Here is a 16,501-nt window from a genome sequence, read left to right on the forward strand (position 1 = left end):
GCTAAACTAACAGGCGCCGCAGGGACAGCCAAAGCGGGAGGCCTTCGTGGCACTGGAAGCCTCGGAGAGCCCCCTACAGGCGGGAGGACCCGAAAAGAAAATACTTCCGCTCAGATGGGCGGAGCTAGGGAGTCGAGGTGGAAGTGGCTGTAATCAGGTTTGAGTTTGGGATGGCGGGCTGCTTAGGCTAGGTTTAGGGGGTGAGGTATGGTGGACTAGTGAAGTATTTGTAGAAGTTATTTTATTTTATTTATTTATTTTTTTAAATTTTTTTAACGTTTATTTATTTTTGAGACAGAGAGAGACAGAGCATGAACGGGGGAGGGTCAGAGAGAGGGAGACACAGAATCTGGAACAGGCTCCAGGCTCTGAGCTGTCAGCACAGAGCCCGAAGGGGGGCTCGAACTCACAGGCCGCGAAATCATGACCTGAGCTGAAGTCGGCCGCTTAACAGACTGAGCCACCCAGGCGCCCCTGTAGAAGTTATTTTAATAAAGGATTGGGAACTCTGTTCTTTAATTATGCACTTGGTACACGGGTGTCATTTAGAAACGTACTCTTTTTTGATACGTACTTAGATGTAACAAATAGGCAATGTACACGTGGGAAACCAGTAATTTTAGAAGTAGGGTACTGCCAATATTGTTAAAAAATTACCTGTGTCTTTTACCCCTTGCATTCTGGTTGTTAAGTAATTTGCAGCTTCCCCCCCCCCCCCCATTCAACAGTATACTTCCAAATTCGTTTTAGGGTGTCACATATATTTGCATGTAGCTGTAGTTCCCTAATTTCACTGCAATATACTGGTAATATTTCTATGTGTGACAGTTTATCCCTTTTATTTACCAGGTTTGTCATTACAAACGTCGGTATGAACCTTCTTAGAATGCACGGATTCAGTTACCAGAATGTAAGGATTTTTCAGAGTACAATATATATCTAGAAAGACCATTTTTCAACTACTTTCTAGTTATGATATCTGTCTTAAAGTCTTTAATAGTTATAACATCTTAGTCATCTAGGATTTGGCAGCTGGTGATTTTGTTTTTCCTTGAAAACTGGTTATATTTTCCCACTTCTTTGTATATTGTTATGTTGCATAGACTCTGGGTCCTATTCAAAGCCTTTGGGGTAAGTTGATCATTTTGTTTTGTTTCAGGAGTCAGTCAGTTTGATTCAGATCAGTTTGATTCAGATCCACAAGTTCAGTCTCACCTTCTGTGGGTGCTGGTCCCTATCAGTTCAGTTTTCAAAGGCTTTGTTATTCTGCTTTGAGTCTGTCCTGTACATACAACCCTCAGCGATTACTTTAGAACTTGGGCAGTACAGTAGTCCCCCTTATCTGAAGTTTTGCCTTGTTTCAGTTACCTGTGATCAACTGTGAGAAGCAGATGATCCTCCTTCTGACTTATCCTCAGAAGGTCAATAGCTTAACACTGTGTTATAAATGCCTGTCGTTCACCTCACTTCATCTCGTCCTGTGAGCATTTTACCATCTCACAACATCACAGTACAAAAATATATTTTGAGAGTGAGGGAGAGACCACATTAACAACATTTATTACAGTGTATTGTTGTAATTGTTCTATTTCACTATTAGGTCTTGTTGCCTAATTTATAAGTTAAGCTATAAATTATAGGAATGTATGTATAGGAAAAAAACAGTATATATTGGGTTTTATCTGTAGTCTCAGGCATCCACTGGGGGTCTTGGTCATATTTCCTATGGATAAGGGGAGACTACTGTAGTTTATTTTTTTTTAATTTTTTTTTTTTTAACGTTTATTTATTTTTGAGACAGAGAGAGACAGAGCATGAACGGGGGAGGGGTAGAGAGAGAGGGAGACACAGAACTGGAAGCAGGCTCCAGGCTCTGAGCCATCAGCCCAGAGCCTGACGCGGGGCTCGAACTCACGGACTGTGAGATCGTGACCTGAGCTGAAGTCGGACGCTTAACCGACTGAGCCACCCAGGCGCCCCGAGACTACTGTAGTTTAAATTGCAGTTCCGTTCACATGTCTTTTGCCATAGAGCTTGTGTCTTTGCTAAAGATGCTTAGTTCATGTGTGAGAACAGAATTTATGTGGGTTTCTGCATAGAATTAGGGGGATCCCCTTCTACATTCTCCCCTTGTGATATTCCATTCATGCTCTTTTTTGAAGGGTCCCCTTCTGCTAGAAATATGAGGTTTTTCTTAGGAGTTTTAGCTGCCTTCCATAGTTGCAATAGCTGACTAGGGCCCACACTGGGGCAAAGAGGTGAGAGAAAAAAATGTGGATTCCCTCTGTACTCTTCAGATCACAGAGGTCTCCTTTCTCAGCTCCCTTCTTTAGAAACATAGGTGTTCTCTTGGTCCAAGCCTAGGCCTCAACTCTCAGGTCAAAGCCCAGAGGAAGAAAAGGAGGGGAAAAAAAGCCAGGTATTCTCCCACAGAAGCTCCTTTTCTCCATTCATCTTGCTAGAAATATAGGATTTCTCTTCATTTTTAATGCCTTTGCTACCATTAGTTTTACTAGATGTCAGGCCTCATGTCAAAGCTGTGAGAGAAAATAGGAAAAACAAACAGGGCATTTCTCCAACTTTTGATTCTCACCAATCTGCCGTTTTTAATTTACTTTTCAGAGCCCTCAGGTAGTTGCTTTTTGAATTTTGTCCTGAGCTTTTAGTTGTAATCAGTAGGAAAGAGTAGTGTAATCATCTTGACTGGCAGTGCAAATCCAGGGAATGCAAATTACTACTACATATCCATCAGAATGATTAAAATGAAAAGTTCGGACAATTTCAAGTGTTGGACAGGGTGTGGTACAACAAATTCTTATATATTCTTATACATAGTGGAAGTGTCAATTGATGTATCTTCTTTGGAGAACATTTTGTCAGAGTCTATTAAATCTGAACACCTGCATACCTTATGATGCTGAAAATCCACTCCTGAACATACTCCCAACAGAAATGCACATATGTTCACCAAAGATGTATATAATAATGTTCATCGCTACACATTCCTAATGGCTCCAAACTAGAAATTCCCAATTGCTTATTTATGATAGCCTGGATAAATAAATTGTCATATATTCATACACTGGAATACCATCTATAGTAATGAAAATAAATTGCAACCACATTAAACAGTGTGGCTGTCACTCAAAAGTGTAATATTGAATTGAAAAAGCCAGATACAGGATGCCTGGGTGAGTCAGTTGCTTAAGCGTCTAACTCTTGATTTTGGCTCAGGTCATGATCTCACAGTTCATTAGATGGAGCCCCATGTTGGGCTCTGTACCAACAGCACAGAGCCTGCTTGGGATTCTCTTTCCCTCTTTCTCTCTGTTCCTTCTTAGCTTGCATGCTTGCTCTCTCTCTTTCTCTCTCTCTCTCAAAATAAATAAATAAACATTAAAAAAAAAAAAAGAAAAGAAAAGGCCAGACACAAACTAGTACATTTACATGAAGTTCAAAAGCAGGCATAACTAATCTAGGATAATAGTTACTTTAGGACATGGAGAGAAAATAGCAACATGGGGGTCTTTTGGGATCCTGGTAATATTCTTTGTCATGATTTGGGTTCTGGCTACATAGGCGATCTTCATTTTATAAAATTTCATTGAGCTGCACACTTATGATTTGGGCATTTCTTAAAAGAAGAAGTTTTAAAAATACTTATATTCATCCATCTCACCATATCCCACCTATCCCCTCATTCAATAGATGCTTGCTAAATATTATACCAACTTCAGGGACAAAGAGAGTGATCACAGACCTGCTTATGACATGGTGAGTATCACTAGTGAATACCTTGTGGACCTAATGGTGAATGAGCTTTCTTATAGTTGTGATATTGAGTCTACCATAACTCATATTAAGGCATATTACATGGCTATTAAGAAAAAAATCTTTTGTTGGTTCTAGAGTTAACTGAGAGTTTAAGGTGGCAATGATCCAGTCTCTGAGGTTTACATTTGTAGATTCAAGGAGAATTTTCTTAAAGTACAGATAAATCAAGCACATTTTGTTTTTGCATGTTCAGTCACATTCGGGGAAAAAAAAAGAAACCTCGCTACTCAAAAACAATGAAAAATAACTTTTTATAAAGTTCCAAATCATAAATTCACTGCAAGAGTCATCATTGAGATATAGTATTTTTTTTTTAGTTGATCAGAATTGTTTCCCTAATTATGGTACATAAATCCTTGTATTATAAAATATGTGAAATTGTGACTTAACAAGCAACCATAAAAAAGTTTGCTCTTGAAATAGTTTTAAACAAAAGAACAAGGAATTTAAATAAATAAATAAGGTAGTCAGTGAATTTAACACTCATGCCTAAGAAATTCCCTAGTTTTAATCTAGGAGCTTGTGGAAAGTAAAATTTACTTCTTAGGTCACGAGGACAGTAGTGACCTTAGGCAATGTTGTGGAGTCTGAATTTGTGGCAGTGCTTAGTGCAATATGTGCAGATATTCCAGGATGGAGGGTCAGGGTGGCGATAACCTCCAGAAAGGTACTCGGAATTTGGAAATGGTAATAAAATACCGTCATTTGAGGTTGGAAGGATTAGCATGCAATTAAGTAGATCAGCCATCTGAAAATAGAATTAACTCATGCTAACATCTGATTTGTAAGGTGCACAAAAATCTCCTATATCCAGTCTGTGTTTTTGAGGGAATTCTTGTAACAGGTAATAATAGCTACCATTTATTAATCACTATATATTCAGTAGTGTGCTAAGAGCTTTACATCCATTATCGCATTTAGAATCCCACCAATCTTTAGGAAAGATATTGTTAGCTTTGTTTACAGATAAGAAATCAAGGTTTAGAAAGTGTAAGTACCTTGTGAAATGCTATAAAATGTAACATACGGTGACTCTGGAGTCAGATTTCTTGGTTTCCAGTCCCAGTTCTATTGCCTATCAACTATGTGACCTCAGACAAATTACTTAATCTGTGTTTTGTTTTTTCATGGAGGAAATAAAGATGATGATAATAGTACCTGTACTTTAGAATTGCTCAAAGGATTAAGTGAAATAACTCACTTAGGGTGCTTGATAAACAGAAGTCAATAAATAATGGTTATTATTAAATTAGAGGCTCACAGTAATGGATGTTAGAGCTAGTGAATAATATCCAGTTAATGTACCAAATTCAATCAACTGTAGTTAGTAAAAATTTTCTGGGAGAATCATATGTCAGCAGAAAAATGGTTTGCTAACAGTGGACAAAACATAAGAATATATCTGGTAATGACCAAAAGAGAAGGCTATTTGAGTTCAAGGATTACAACTAATTTTCAAAGAGAAGTAGTTCTAAAATAGAAAAGGAATTTCTATCCAACTTGAAAGAAAACTCCCTTAAGACTACCCATTCTCTTTCTTCTAATTACACACTCACAAGACAACCTCTGACTGATCATTTTCTCTCCTGAGTACATTTAAACCACCACAGCAAAATACCCAGATTGAATTCTCCATACTCAGTATTCTTTTAGATTTAGCTGTCTTTGTAGATTGATAAATTGACATTCTGAGGTGCATTATCACTTTCGTATGGGTCCTCTTAACATGTTGATCCCCAAGAGGTTAATTAACACTGGTGGAAATGATAAAGTTGAGTCCCTGAACCTACAAAGCTAAGAATCTGGATTTGGATATTGTACTACAGCTCTTTATGCTTACAAGTAACAAAAATCACAATAAAATGTCTTAAACAGCAAGAAGGGGAGGGAGTTAATATTATAAAGAGAAGGCGTTTGATGGAATAGCAGGGCAAGAGTGCAAAGCAGATACAGGAGACTGAAAGAAGCGTGCTTGCACTCTTTCGGCAGTCTCTTGCCACTACCTCTCTGCTTACCCATCATTCTTTTCTATCTATAGACCGGCTTTCCCTGCCATAGGACATTCATAGGACAAACAGAAGTAGTACATACTGACTTTAGACCTGAGTAAGTGGGGCTTTCAATGAACCCTGTACCCCTGGGAGGCCCGCCCTTTGGAGAAACTTCTTCAAATGTTCTAGGTCCCCTCTGGTGCCCTGGAGCCGGAACCTAGTCCTGTGTGGATCTTGGCAATGGAAGCCCTGGAATGTTCTGTTGTTGCTGGCGGTGGGGTTTGGCCTGGTCAACAGGCCCTTCTGGGTGGGATGCTCTCTAAACCTGGACCTGGACCTTAATGGCCTCAGTCCCTGTTTCTCCCTTGCAGAGTCCTCTCGACAATAACCCACTCACACTGCCCGGGGTCCACCAGGTGCTGAGGACTGGGACTAACACCAGTGGGTATGGGCTCGGGTTGCATGGCCCTTTGCCTGTTGCTGGTGAGCCAAAGCTCCCACTGGCCAGGGCAGTATTTCTTTCATGAACTGCACCAAATTTAGCTGCCAGAACAGGGCTGATTCACTGATTTGGGGATGATTTTCAGTAACACCGACAGAGGACAAGTTGAGGACCGTGGCTACCCACTGTCCTCTTTGGGCTGCCTGTGTGAGCTGGTACATGGGCACTTTACCTGTCTGTGTTCAGATCCAGGAGCCTCCTCCTGAGGAGCTACTGAGAGAGGTACGGGTAACCCACGTGTCTTTTATACTGGGGTCCTCCCCGCCACCCCGGTGTTGGTGCCAGGGCAGTCACACCACCCTTTTGCAAGCTATGTGTTATATGTCAGGTAATTCTGGTCATGGCCATTCTTGTCCCCTCCCAGAACTTTCCAGACTGTAGTACTGCAAAGTCAATGTCCCCTTTCTGTCAGTCATTTTTTGCCTTTTATCAATGTGGTGACATTTTGCTGTCCTGGATTGGTCTCAAGCCCTGTGGGGCGTGTGATAGATATGGCTTACCTGAATGGGACTTCCCTTCTTGCTCTGCCTAGGGCCCCTCATCAATCCCCACTACTGGTAACTGGTATGTGGAAGGCAGGGTAGAGATCAACATTAAAAAGGTCATGTTCTAGCAGTGCAGTGATCAAGGCTTAGTTCAAGAGAAGACATGGTTGGAAGATGTGTTGTTCTATGTTAATGCTTTAAATTCCATAAATAAACACTATAAACTTCTAAATGATAAATTTAACATGACCATAAAACAGAATAATTGTTTTCATTTTCCTGCATCCTCTGGGTAAGATTTGCATTTGTGGTCATCATCAACAAAGCACATTAACAATATTTGAGAGTCATTGGAAACCATTATTCAAGGGCAGTACAATGGGTGTTGCCATGAGATGAGTGATGATGTATCAGAATTCATTAAATGACATTAGGAAAGTGCAGAGGCCAGAAGATCTATACTGTTTCAATTTTAAAAGGTTCCAAAGAGCCATAGCATGGTGAATAGTAATAGTGTTGGTACCTTTTCCTTGCAGTGGGATATATGAAATTAGCCAAGAATGGTATCTTTGACAATAAGTAACACAAAGAAGTGGATCCTGCAAACTAGGAAAAGTTTTCATGTGCATTGATTGGACAATAAACATCTGTGTTGGTACCTTTTTCTTGCCCTAAATTTTAATCAATAAACCACTATACCTCACATGAGCCCATGATTTTTGTAATTACTTTTATAATCAAATTGTTGCTATTGATGGCTTCTACCCTGCACACCCCCACATATTTTCCCAGGGCCTTGTATACCTTAGAGGGAGTACTGGACAGAAGATAGTGTTAAGAAAGCTTCTACCTTTGTATCTCTTTTCCATTCCAGAGATTCTCAACTGGAATCTCTTGGCCCCAACTTCAAATTTTCAGACAAAGGCTCTGGCTGTGCTAACTTGGTCCAATCAGCCATGTCAGGTGGTCAAGGGCATGGTGTAATGTACAACCCTGACTGCTAGGATGAAAAGGGAAAAGGATAGCACCCAGAGAAAAGAAAACGCAATTGGTTTTTGTGTTAGTTTTCTAGTGCTATGTAACAAATGACCACAAACCTAGCAGCTTAAAGCAATGTATTTTATTATCTCTCAGTATCTGTTGGATACTCAGAGGTCTGAGCATGGCTTATTTTCTGCCTAGCATCTCACCAGACAACAATTAAGTTATCCACTGGGGAGACAATTCCATCTGAGGCTCTGAGTCATCTTCCAAGCTCATACAGGCTATTGACAGAATTCAGTTCCTTGCAACTCAGAGTCTCATTTTCTTGCCAGATGTCAGCCAGGGCCAGCTCCTAGAGACTGCCCTTAGGTCCTAATCATATGACTCTCTTCTTACAGCATGGAGTTTACTTCTCCAAAGCCTGCAAGAGAATTTCTCTACAGTCTATTCCTGCTGCTGCTGCTGCTGCTACTATCACCGTTACTTTTATTATTATTTACTACCACCACCACTACCACTACTGTAGGCTTATATAACGTAATGGAATCAAAGGAGAAATGAATCCATCACCTTTGTCACGTAATGGAACCGGATCAAAAGAGTGGCATCCCATCATATTCACAGGTCCTGCCCACACTCAAAGGGAGGGCATAATACATGTACACCAGGAGGAAGAATCTTAGGAGCCATCCTAAAATTCTGTCTACCAGGGCTCTTAAAGATGGCCACTACAGTTGCCTCTACCTTAAAGCACTGAGAAATATTTAAACTGTCTGTCCTCCTTATTCTCTTAAGAACAACAGTTTAGGGGTGCCTGGGTGGCTCAGTCAGTTAAGTGTCCTACTTCACCTCAGGTCATGATCTTGCAGTTTGTGGGTTTGAGCCCTGCATTGGGCTCTGTGCTGACAGCTTGGAGCCTGGGACCTGCTTTGGATTCTGTGTCTGTTTCTCTGCTCCTCCTCAATCACACTCTGTATTTCTCTCCTTCCAGAATAAATAGACATTGAAATAAAGAAAGAAAGAAAGAAAAAAGAAAGAAGAAAGAAAAAGAAAAACATAGTTTAAGGGGCACCTGGGTGGCTCAGTCAGTTGAGCGTCCGACTCTTGATTTCGGCTCAGGTCATGATCTCAGGGTTTATGAGATAGAGCTAGCTCCATGTTAGGCTCTGAGCTGACAGGACAGAGCCTGCCTGGGATTCTCTCTCCCTCACTGTCTACCCCTCCCTGCCTCACACTCTTGCTGTTTCTCAAAATAAATAAACTTAGAAAAAACAAGAACAACATAGTTTACAATATATTCATTGTAAACTATGAATATATGAATATTCATAGACATTCAAGTCTCAGGTACTGGAAATATACATCTCTGGGGATATTTTGTCACACAGAATTCTTTTTCTACAATTCAGGGACAAGAAATTATTAAATGTTTATTTAGTACACTTACAGTTTGACATTCTTAGAAATTCAGTGGATTAAATGATGTGAGTATATACACACATACAGTTCACATATTGCCTACAACTTAAATTCTCCTTTTTTTCAGTGCAGACTATTAATAGGGAATTTTTGCCAGCTGGTGTTTCAGAGTTCTTTATAAATTAATTATTGTATTTACTAGCCATGTGGGAGTGGAGAAGTCTAATTGGGTCAAGGAGGCTGGTTCTGCTGGAGACTGAAAGGCAAAGCATGTATAAGGTATCAGTTGCAAATCTAATGCAGTGCTTTTTTGAACATGTATGTTAGAAAGGGAACCATACTGAAATTACCTGCATATTTATGGAAAAATCACATAATTAGCATACACATTTATTGAAATTTGCCATCAATCTATGGCAAAGACAAAATATTTTAGCTGACATGAAACTGCACAGGTGTCCCATGCCACAGGAGGAATGAGATGCTTGATGCTAATAGCACATTCATTCACTCATTCACGCACTCACACAACAGGACCAGGCTGGATATTATAGCTACAAAGAGGACAATATCCTAGCCTAGTGCTCACAGAATGCTGGTGAATATGGATGTGTAAAGAGATAGAAAAAGAAAAATGTCATAAGTGTAGGACAGTCATAGTCAAAGAATATTGTGGGCATTTCTAGGTGGAACAGCTCTCCCAGTTCACAGGTAGGGAAGGGAAATCCATCTGGGTTAGTTCATCACAAGTCACAGAAACCAAATATAGTAAAACTTTATCCTTCAGTGCTAGGACCAGAGGGAGGCAGGCCGGTCACATGGGGCATGAAATTTCAAGGGGTGTTGTCACAGTTGCTGGGCCTGGGTGTGTCACCTGAGAGTGTCTCCTTAAATTTTGGGGGTAGGCAGCTGCACACTGAAGCCTTGGTCCTGTTTTTCCCTTTGGTCTTATCCTTAGTCAACACTTTTTTCCCCCTAGTTTTCTTCCTAATGAAAAACAATTGAGAAACTCATTCACACTGATGTAAATACTAAAAATTTAAACTACACATTCTTTAAAAGAATTTTCAGTTTAGCAGAAATCATCAAGCCCTTAAACCATGGCTCAAAACCTCAAATGTTTGCAGGGCCAGGGAGTAGCAGGCCTGCATAAGATGCCAGGCAATGAGGGAGATTGTGATGGGCTATTCAAGGACCTTCAAATTCAACCTAAAAATATATACTGTTTTGGACAAACAGAAAGTACCTGCTGGATTATTAGATCAGTAGAGTAGCTGTTTGTGTCTTCTGCCAAAGGTTACAGAAATTTAGTTGCTATGTTAGAATTTCTCTAGGCAAATGGTGTAAGGACATAACGAGAGTTGGATGGAAAATACCTACTGGGGGGGGGGTATTCTTTCTTCAATTAAACTTTCCTTGTGAGGCCTTATTAAACATTTCTTTGGCTTTCTTTCCCACAGACCCCGAGATCTGGCCTAGTTATCCTACTCTGCTGTCGCAGCTTATTGTCTTACCTGTATTTCATGAGCCACAAGACATAGCTGGAAAGTTTTTCACAGCTAGAAACTAGAGAGAAATAGATAACATTTAGGGAAAAGGAAAGTTACCATATCACTAGAACTCTTAAGAGTCTCTTGTCTAGACAGAAGTGTATAGTAGATAAGAGTAGTCAAATATACCCAGTGTGCTTTCCTTTTACTAGGAAACTGCAGGTGCTTCTGAAGGGACTGTCAATCATGGTGCTCCCCTTAACTCCAGCACAGTTTGGGATCTTGTCCCAGGCTGTCCAATCAGAATACTCAGTCCCTTGAAAGGGAGGAAGGAGTAAAGCAGCCAGCCTGTGATCCATTCACTTCCTTTATCAGAAGGACACCACTAGGGGAAAGAGAAGAAGAGAAGTGATGTGGTCTAATTCCTTGTCAACTGAACTTCAGGTAAATAGAATAATGATTTTAGACAGGAGGAGGAAGCCTTTCATACAGAATGCCCTTTAGCAGGTGTCCCTTGATAAAAACTGCTTACAGTAAATAAACCTGGAATCTATTGATTTATGGGACATAGCTTCCCAGGAGAATTTCATGTAAACTACACAACTCTTGGAGGTATAAAATGAAGATGTTTTATAAATAAAATACTTCCCATTCTGTGAGGTAACAATCGACAAAACCTCACACAGAAACGTCATCTATTGCCCTGGGCTGGTGGATAAAAAGGGCCTTGTAAAAATGTTCCAGACCTTTCTCTGCTTTGTCTTTGTCTCTTGATTTCCTATGCCCTTTTAATTTTTAGTAAAGCTTGATGCTGGGAAAAATCTGATTGTTGTGAGACTGATTTGGTAATCCAATTCTGTGTGTTATTTCGACTGGCCATGGTAATTGGTTGAAGAATGAATGAATATGCGAACCAGGAAAGACTGATCAGAATATTCCCTAGGATTCATTTAGGAATTCATTTGGGAGAGAAAAGTTCTCTCTCTATCGGAGTTCTTAAGCTGGTAAATGTGGGAGTGAGACACACCGCAGAGAGAGAGCTCACCCACAAAAGGAAGACAAACAGACACACTAAGAACTGACGGATGGAGACACTTAAAGAGAGAGGGGGCTCCTGGGTGGTTCAGTGGGTTGGGCATCCGACTTCAGCTCAGGTCATGATCTCGCAGTCCGGAAGTTTGAGCCCCACATCAGGCTCTGTGCTGACAGCTGGGAGCCTGGAGCCTGCTTCCGATTCTGTGTCTCCCTCTCTGCCCCTCTCTTGCTCATGCTCTGTCTCTGTCTCTCTCTCAAAAATAAATAAAGATTAAAAAAAGAAGTAGTAAGGGATAGGAAGAGAGAGTGAATTCTAAACATAGCATTTGAATCTCTGAATTTTTTCTGTTAAAAACTCCTGAATCCCCTGGACTTCCTACATAAGCCAAGTCAACACATTCTTCTTTTACTTAAGCTAGATTATACTGGGCTTCTGCCACTTGCACCCCCAAATTCTGACTAATATTCTAGCTGGAATTTGGTACGGACCAGACTAGGAGGAAGAACTGAGAGCTCAGAAACAGATGAGTCTTCCAGGAAAGAGTAGTTCTCAGAGATAAAAATCGGATAAGAAACAAAATACATATCATAAAACTATTGAGAACTTCCACCCCTGGTTCACACATAAACATTATTGAAGGACTAAATAAGATTGCAACTCTTACAACGATATTTTCAACCACTTTATCCTGAGCAGTATGGACGCACACTCTTCTGCCTTCCTTTTCTTTTCCCAGCTGTTCACCGTGACCAAGTAAAACAGTGTTTTCCAGTTTTGGCTTTGGCTTAGGAAGCAAAGCTGTTTTAGAAATTGTCGCTTTATGTTGTAACTACCTATTTGTTTTATATATTCCCAATTCCTTACAGATAGGAGATAAGTCTTATTTATTTCCTCAACCTCAGCACCTGGAACACAGTTAGTGCTCAATATTTGTAGAACAAAGGAAGAGAGGGGTTTTATTTTTGCCATCATTGAAACTATGCACAGGCGTGACCAAGGGGAAATTGCATGGGCTTGGTTCCTTCCCACTCCCTACCAAATGTGCATAATTATATTACTTGGTATGCACCAAATTGTTAGCTTATGATGAATACTTTCATAGTTAAGGCATGCTGCTAACGTTTGTGGTGAGCAAGGAGTGACTACCCTAAATTGTTCCACAGTTTAGAGTAGTGGTTAAAATCACAGGCTTTGGAACTAGAATTCCTGCTCTGTTGCCTGCTAGCTTTGTAACCTAGGTCAAAGTGCTGTGTCTCAGTTTCCTCATCTGTGTAACAGGAATAAAAATATATCATAAGGTTGTTGTCAATATTAAATAAGTACTATGTTTAAAACTGTGGAAAAAGAGTGTCTAGCACACAGTAAGTGCCATGCGTTTGCTGTGATTATTCTTATTGTTGTTCTCCAAGCCTCACTTTTATAATGGTAAAATGGGTATAAAATTACATCTGTGGGTAAATTGCAAATAAGATAATGCATGTAAAATTCTTGACAGTAAATGCACAATACAAAGCAAGTATTAATAGCTATTATTAGGATATAGTTAGGTTAATTGGAAGTTAGCATGTGCACCAAACATGTGTTACCAACTTTCAAAAACAAAACAATAATAGGACTCATTAAAGTGTACTTGCACACTCTTAAGTAGTGTAATGTTGTAGTTAATGTCATAGGCATGGAAACCAGTTTGCCTGGGTTCAGATCTCAGCTCTACTACATATTACTTGTGTGATCTTGGGCAAGTTACTTAACTTCTATGGGTCGCCTCTAATAAAATGAGATTAGTGACAGTGTCTGCTTGATAATGTAGCTCTGAGGATTAATTGAGGCAATGCCTCTAAAATAATAAACACGATACCAGAAAAATAGTAAGCAGGCAATAAACATTAGCTTATTATTGCTGTGAGCCTCAATCACTTTCAATGGTAAAAATGAGGATGTAAGTGTCTACCTGACCAGACTGGTATGTGGATAAAATGTGATAATGCCAGTGAAAATGTCTAGTAAATAGGAGATATTTCATAAATGCCACTTTTCTTTCCCATTTTTATGATTCAGGAGACAACTCAGAACTTTACAATGCCTTAAGGTTATCAGTATAAATATCAATTGGATTTCTACATGTGCGGTTATAGGACAGAGAGGATCAGGTAAAATTTGATCAGTGACACATACTAAGTGTTGTTTATTGAATAAATATCATTTAGACCATTCAGTTGGCTTATTAGCTGTTCTTTTTTATTAAAGAAGATTGTGCCAGAAGTACCCTGTTTTTGTATGTTCGTTTGATTCAGGTCACAGATAAATGGCGATTTGCTCTGTTCAGAGAAGGATAGAAAAGTAGGCTGGTATTTCAAGTTTCTTACAGCGAACATGGTGCACAATCTGCTAGAACTGAAGGAGAATGTTATTAATCAAAAGGTGCATGAGGAGGCAAAGGACTTCATTATGCTGTTTTGCTCCCACAACTTGCACCTGGAGCTTTTTAATGAATGTGCCCTTTGGAGACAGGTGGCACTCTGCAAAGCGTAAACCTCTCTAAACCTCTTCTTGTCTCAAACTGACACGTCTTCATGGCACTGTGAATAATCAATCTAAGCCTTAAATGATGTGAAAGGCTTTGGTAGGACTATAATTAGTTGAAACTATTTTTTTTTTTTGGTCTTTAGGAGTACACATGGCTAGAACAAGGGAAAGAAAACGTCAAGAAACAGCTGGAAAAAAGAAATCATGTATTCATTGAAAAAGGCAAGCCTATAAACAATGATATTGTGTACTGGGTGAACAAGTACAGTAGATGGCAGTTTAGTAACATCCAATATCGTTTTGTCATGTTTAGAAGTCATCTTTTTTTTTAAAGAATATGTAAAAAATATGCATCTTATGTTTTATATATTTATTGTCATCTTTTCTGGGAAAAGTTCTGTGTGTGATCTCTGTTGGCTTAGAGAAACAGAATTGTTATAAACTTGTCAAATAGTACAGAATATAAAAGGGACATTGGGGTGCTCTGGGATTTTTACACCACATTTTATTAGCATCTCATTCATTTTGAAGCACATAAAGATTTTTTTTTTTTATTTGAAGCAATAAAACCTGGGAATTACTCTCAAGTAAAATAACACCACAACCAACAATTGATTCCTCTGAAAACCCGGATGTAATTTTAGCATTTCATGGATAGTTCTTTAATTGCTAGTTAAAATATTTAGGAAACTAAGAGAGGTGTGGAAAGGGAGCAGAGACAGAGAAGATATTAGGAAGGGAAGGTAAAATTTCCAAGAATTTTTGAATGTGAAAAGGAGAAGAAATAAGAACCCAACCTTTCCTGAGTTACAAGTTCAAGATTGTATCACTTGTCTGTCACATGGAATTCACCAAAAGTCCAGGCATTTAAAAAATTCTGATCCCAGAATGGAAAGCTGACAGTTCTTCCTACAATGGAATCAGACCATTACACACGCTCTATTGGTTTAATTGAGCATACATTATATCCTTCAGCAAGAAATCTTCTGCCATGGTACCCTATTTTCTTGGGCACCAGGGCTTGACAGATTTCTCACACAACTAAGCAGTTGAGAATGATACAATTTTGACATGAAATGTGCTTATACTTTGAAAGCCATTAAACAAGACTTGTTTGCTTATAATTTTCTAATAAAATAAAGGGCCTTCTGTGGAAAGCAGTTTTAAAAACACATCATAACATTGTAAGTGTGTAGGTCTTGCAACGTTTGTTCTAATTTTCTAGTGACAGACACAGAGTAATAAGATTTCCCTAACAGATGCTTAGTGCTGGGTACTCACATGTCACTCAAGCTGACAAGGTTCTAGGAAAAAACACTTTTTTCACCATGTTACCATTTTGAAAAATGAACTGCACATAATTGCACATAATTCAATTTTGCTTAATTGAAAAGTATAAACTTCACAAAATATAATTTATTAAAGTTAATATGACAGAATTAATTGGAAATATACCCCAAACAACCCACTAGGTCCTGTTCTACAAATTTGTCTGCAGACAAGATTCTAATCCTACGTGCCTGGAGAAAAGCATTAGTTTAGTTTACAATAGGATCATAGAATTTTGAAGTTGGGAGGGAGACTGTGAGGTCTCCTGTTTCAAATTAATACCTACTTTTAAGGATTTTCTTTCTATATATATCCCTGTAAGATTTTAATTTAATTAATATTCAAATAATAAATAGCAAGCACCATTCAAATAATAAATAACAAGCAGGTTGTGAATGAAATGAACATGGTTTCTTCACTCATTCATTCTCTCAACAGATATTTATTGAGCATCACACATAACTGGTATGTTCCAGGAATTATGTTAGAGACTGTTAATGCAAGAATAAATATTTTGCTATTTCTGTCCCTGAGGAGGAAGTCAGAGTATAGCTGGGAAGATAGACAAATTAATAACTATATTGTAGTGTGAAAAAGGCTATGATAGGTAGACAGTCGTGTGGGAAAACAGATGAGGGAGCAATCTGTGTCACCTGAGGGTTTTTCAAAGACAACAGACAGGAAATCACATTTGAGCTGGAGCAGGAGTTCTCAGAGGAGAAGTGGAGGCTGAGGATCTAAGAAAGGAAATAGGCATGAAGGCAGAAAAGTATGTTTGGAGGGTGAGTGTGTGAAATGTAGGGAATGTTGGGAAGTGATAGAGAGTCAGACTTGGAAAGTTAATTAAAGGAAAGACTGCAAATATCAGATTCTAAATAGGACAATTGAAAAAATGTGGAAGTGAA

At 39.1% G+C, this 16,501-nt stretch overlaps 1 long non-coding RNA gene across 1 annotated transcript; it reads left to right on the top strand.

Annotated features, from left to right (window-relative positions):
* On the top strand, positions 1–14,632 carry LOC123598062. The gene is made up of 4 exons (XR_006712376.1): positions 1–157; positions 850–910; positions 3,709–3,774; positions 14,411–14,632. It is a non-coding gene; the product is annotated as an uncharacterized LOC123598062 (long non-coding RNA).
* The last annotated feature ends 1,869 nt before the right edge of the window (positions 14,633–16,501 follow it).

This window comes from Leopardus geoffroyi, chromosome C1 (genome assembly GCF_018350155.1).
Source record: "Leopardus geoffroyi isolate Oge1 chromosome C1, O.geoffroyi_Oge1_pat1.0, whole genome shotgun sequence".
Taxonomy (NCBI): Eukaryota; Metazoa; Chordata; class Mammalia; order Carnivora; family Felidae; genus Leopardus; species Leopardus geoffroyi.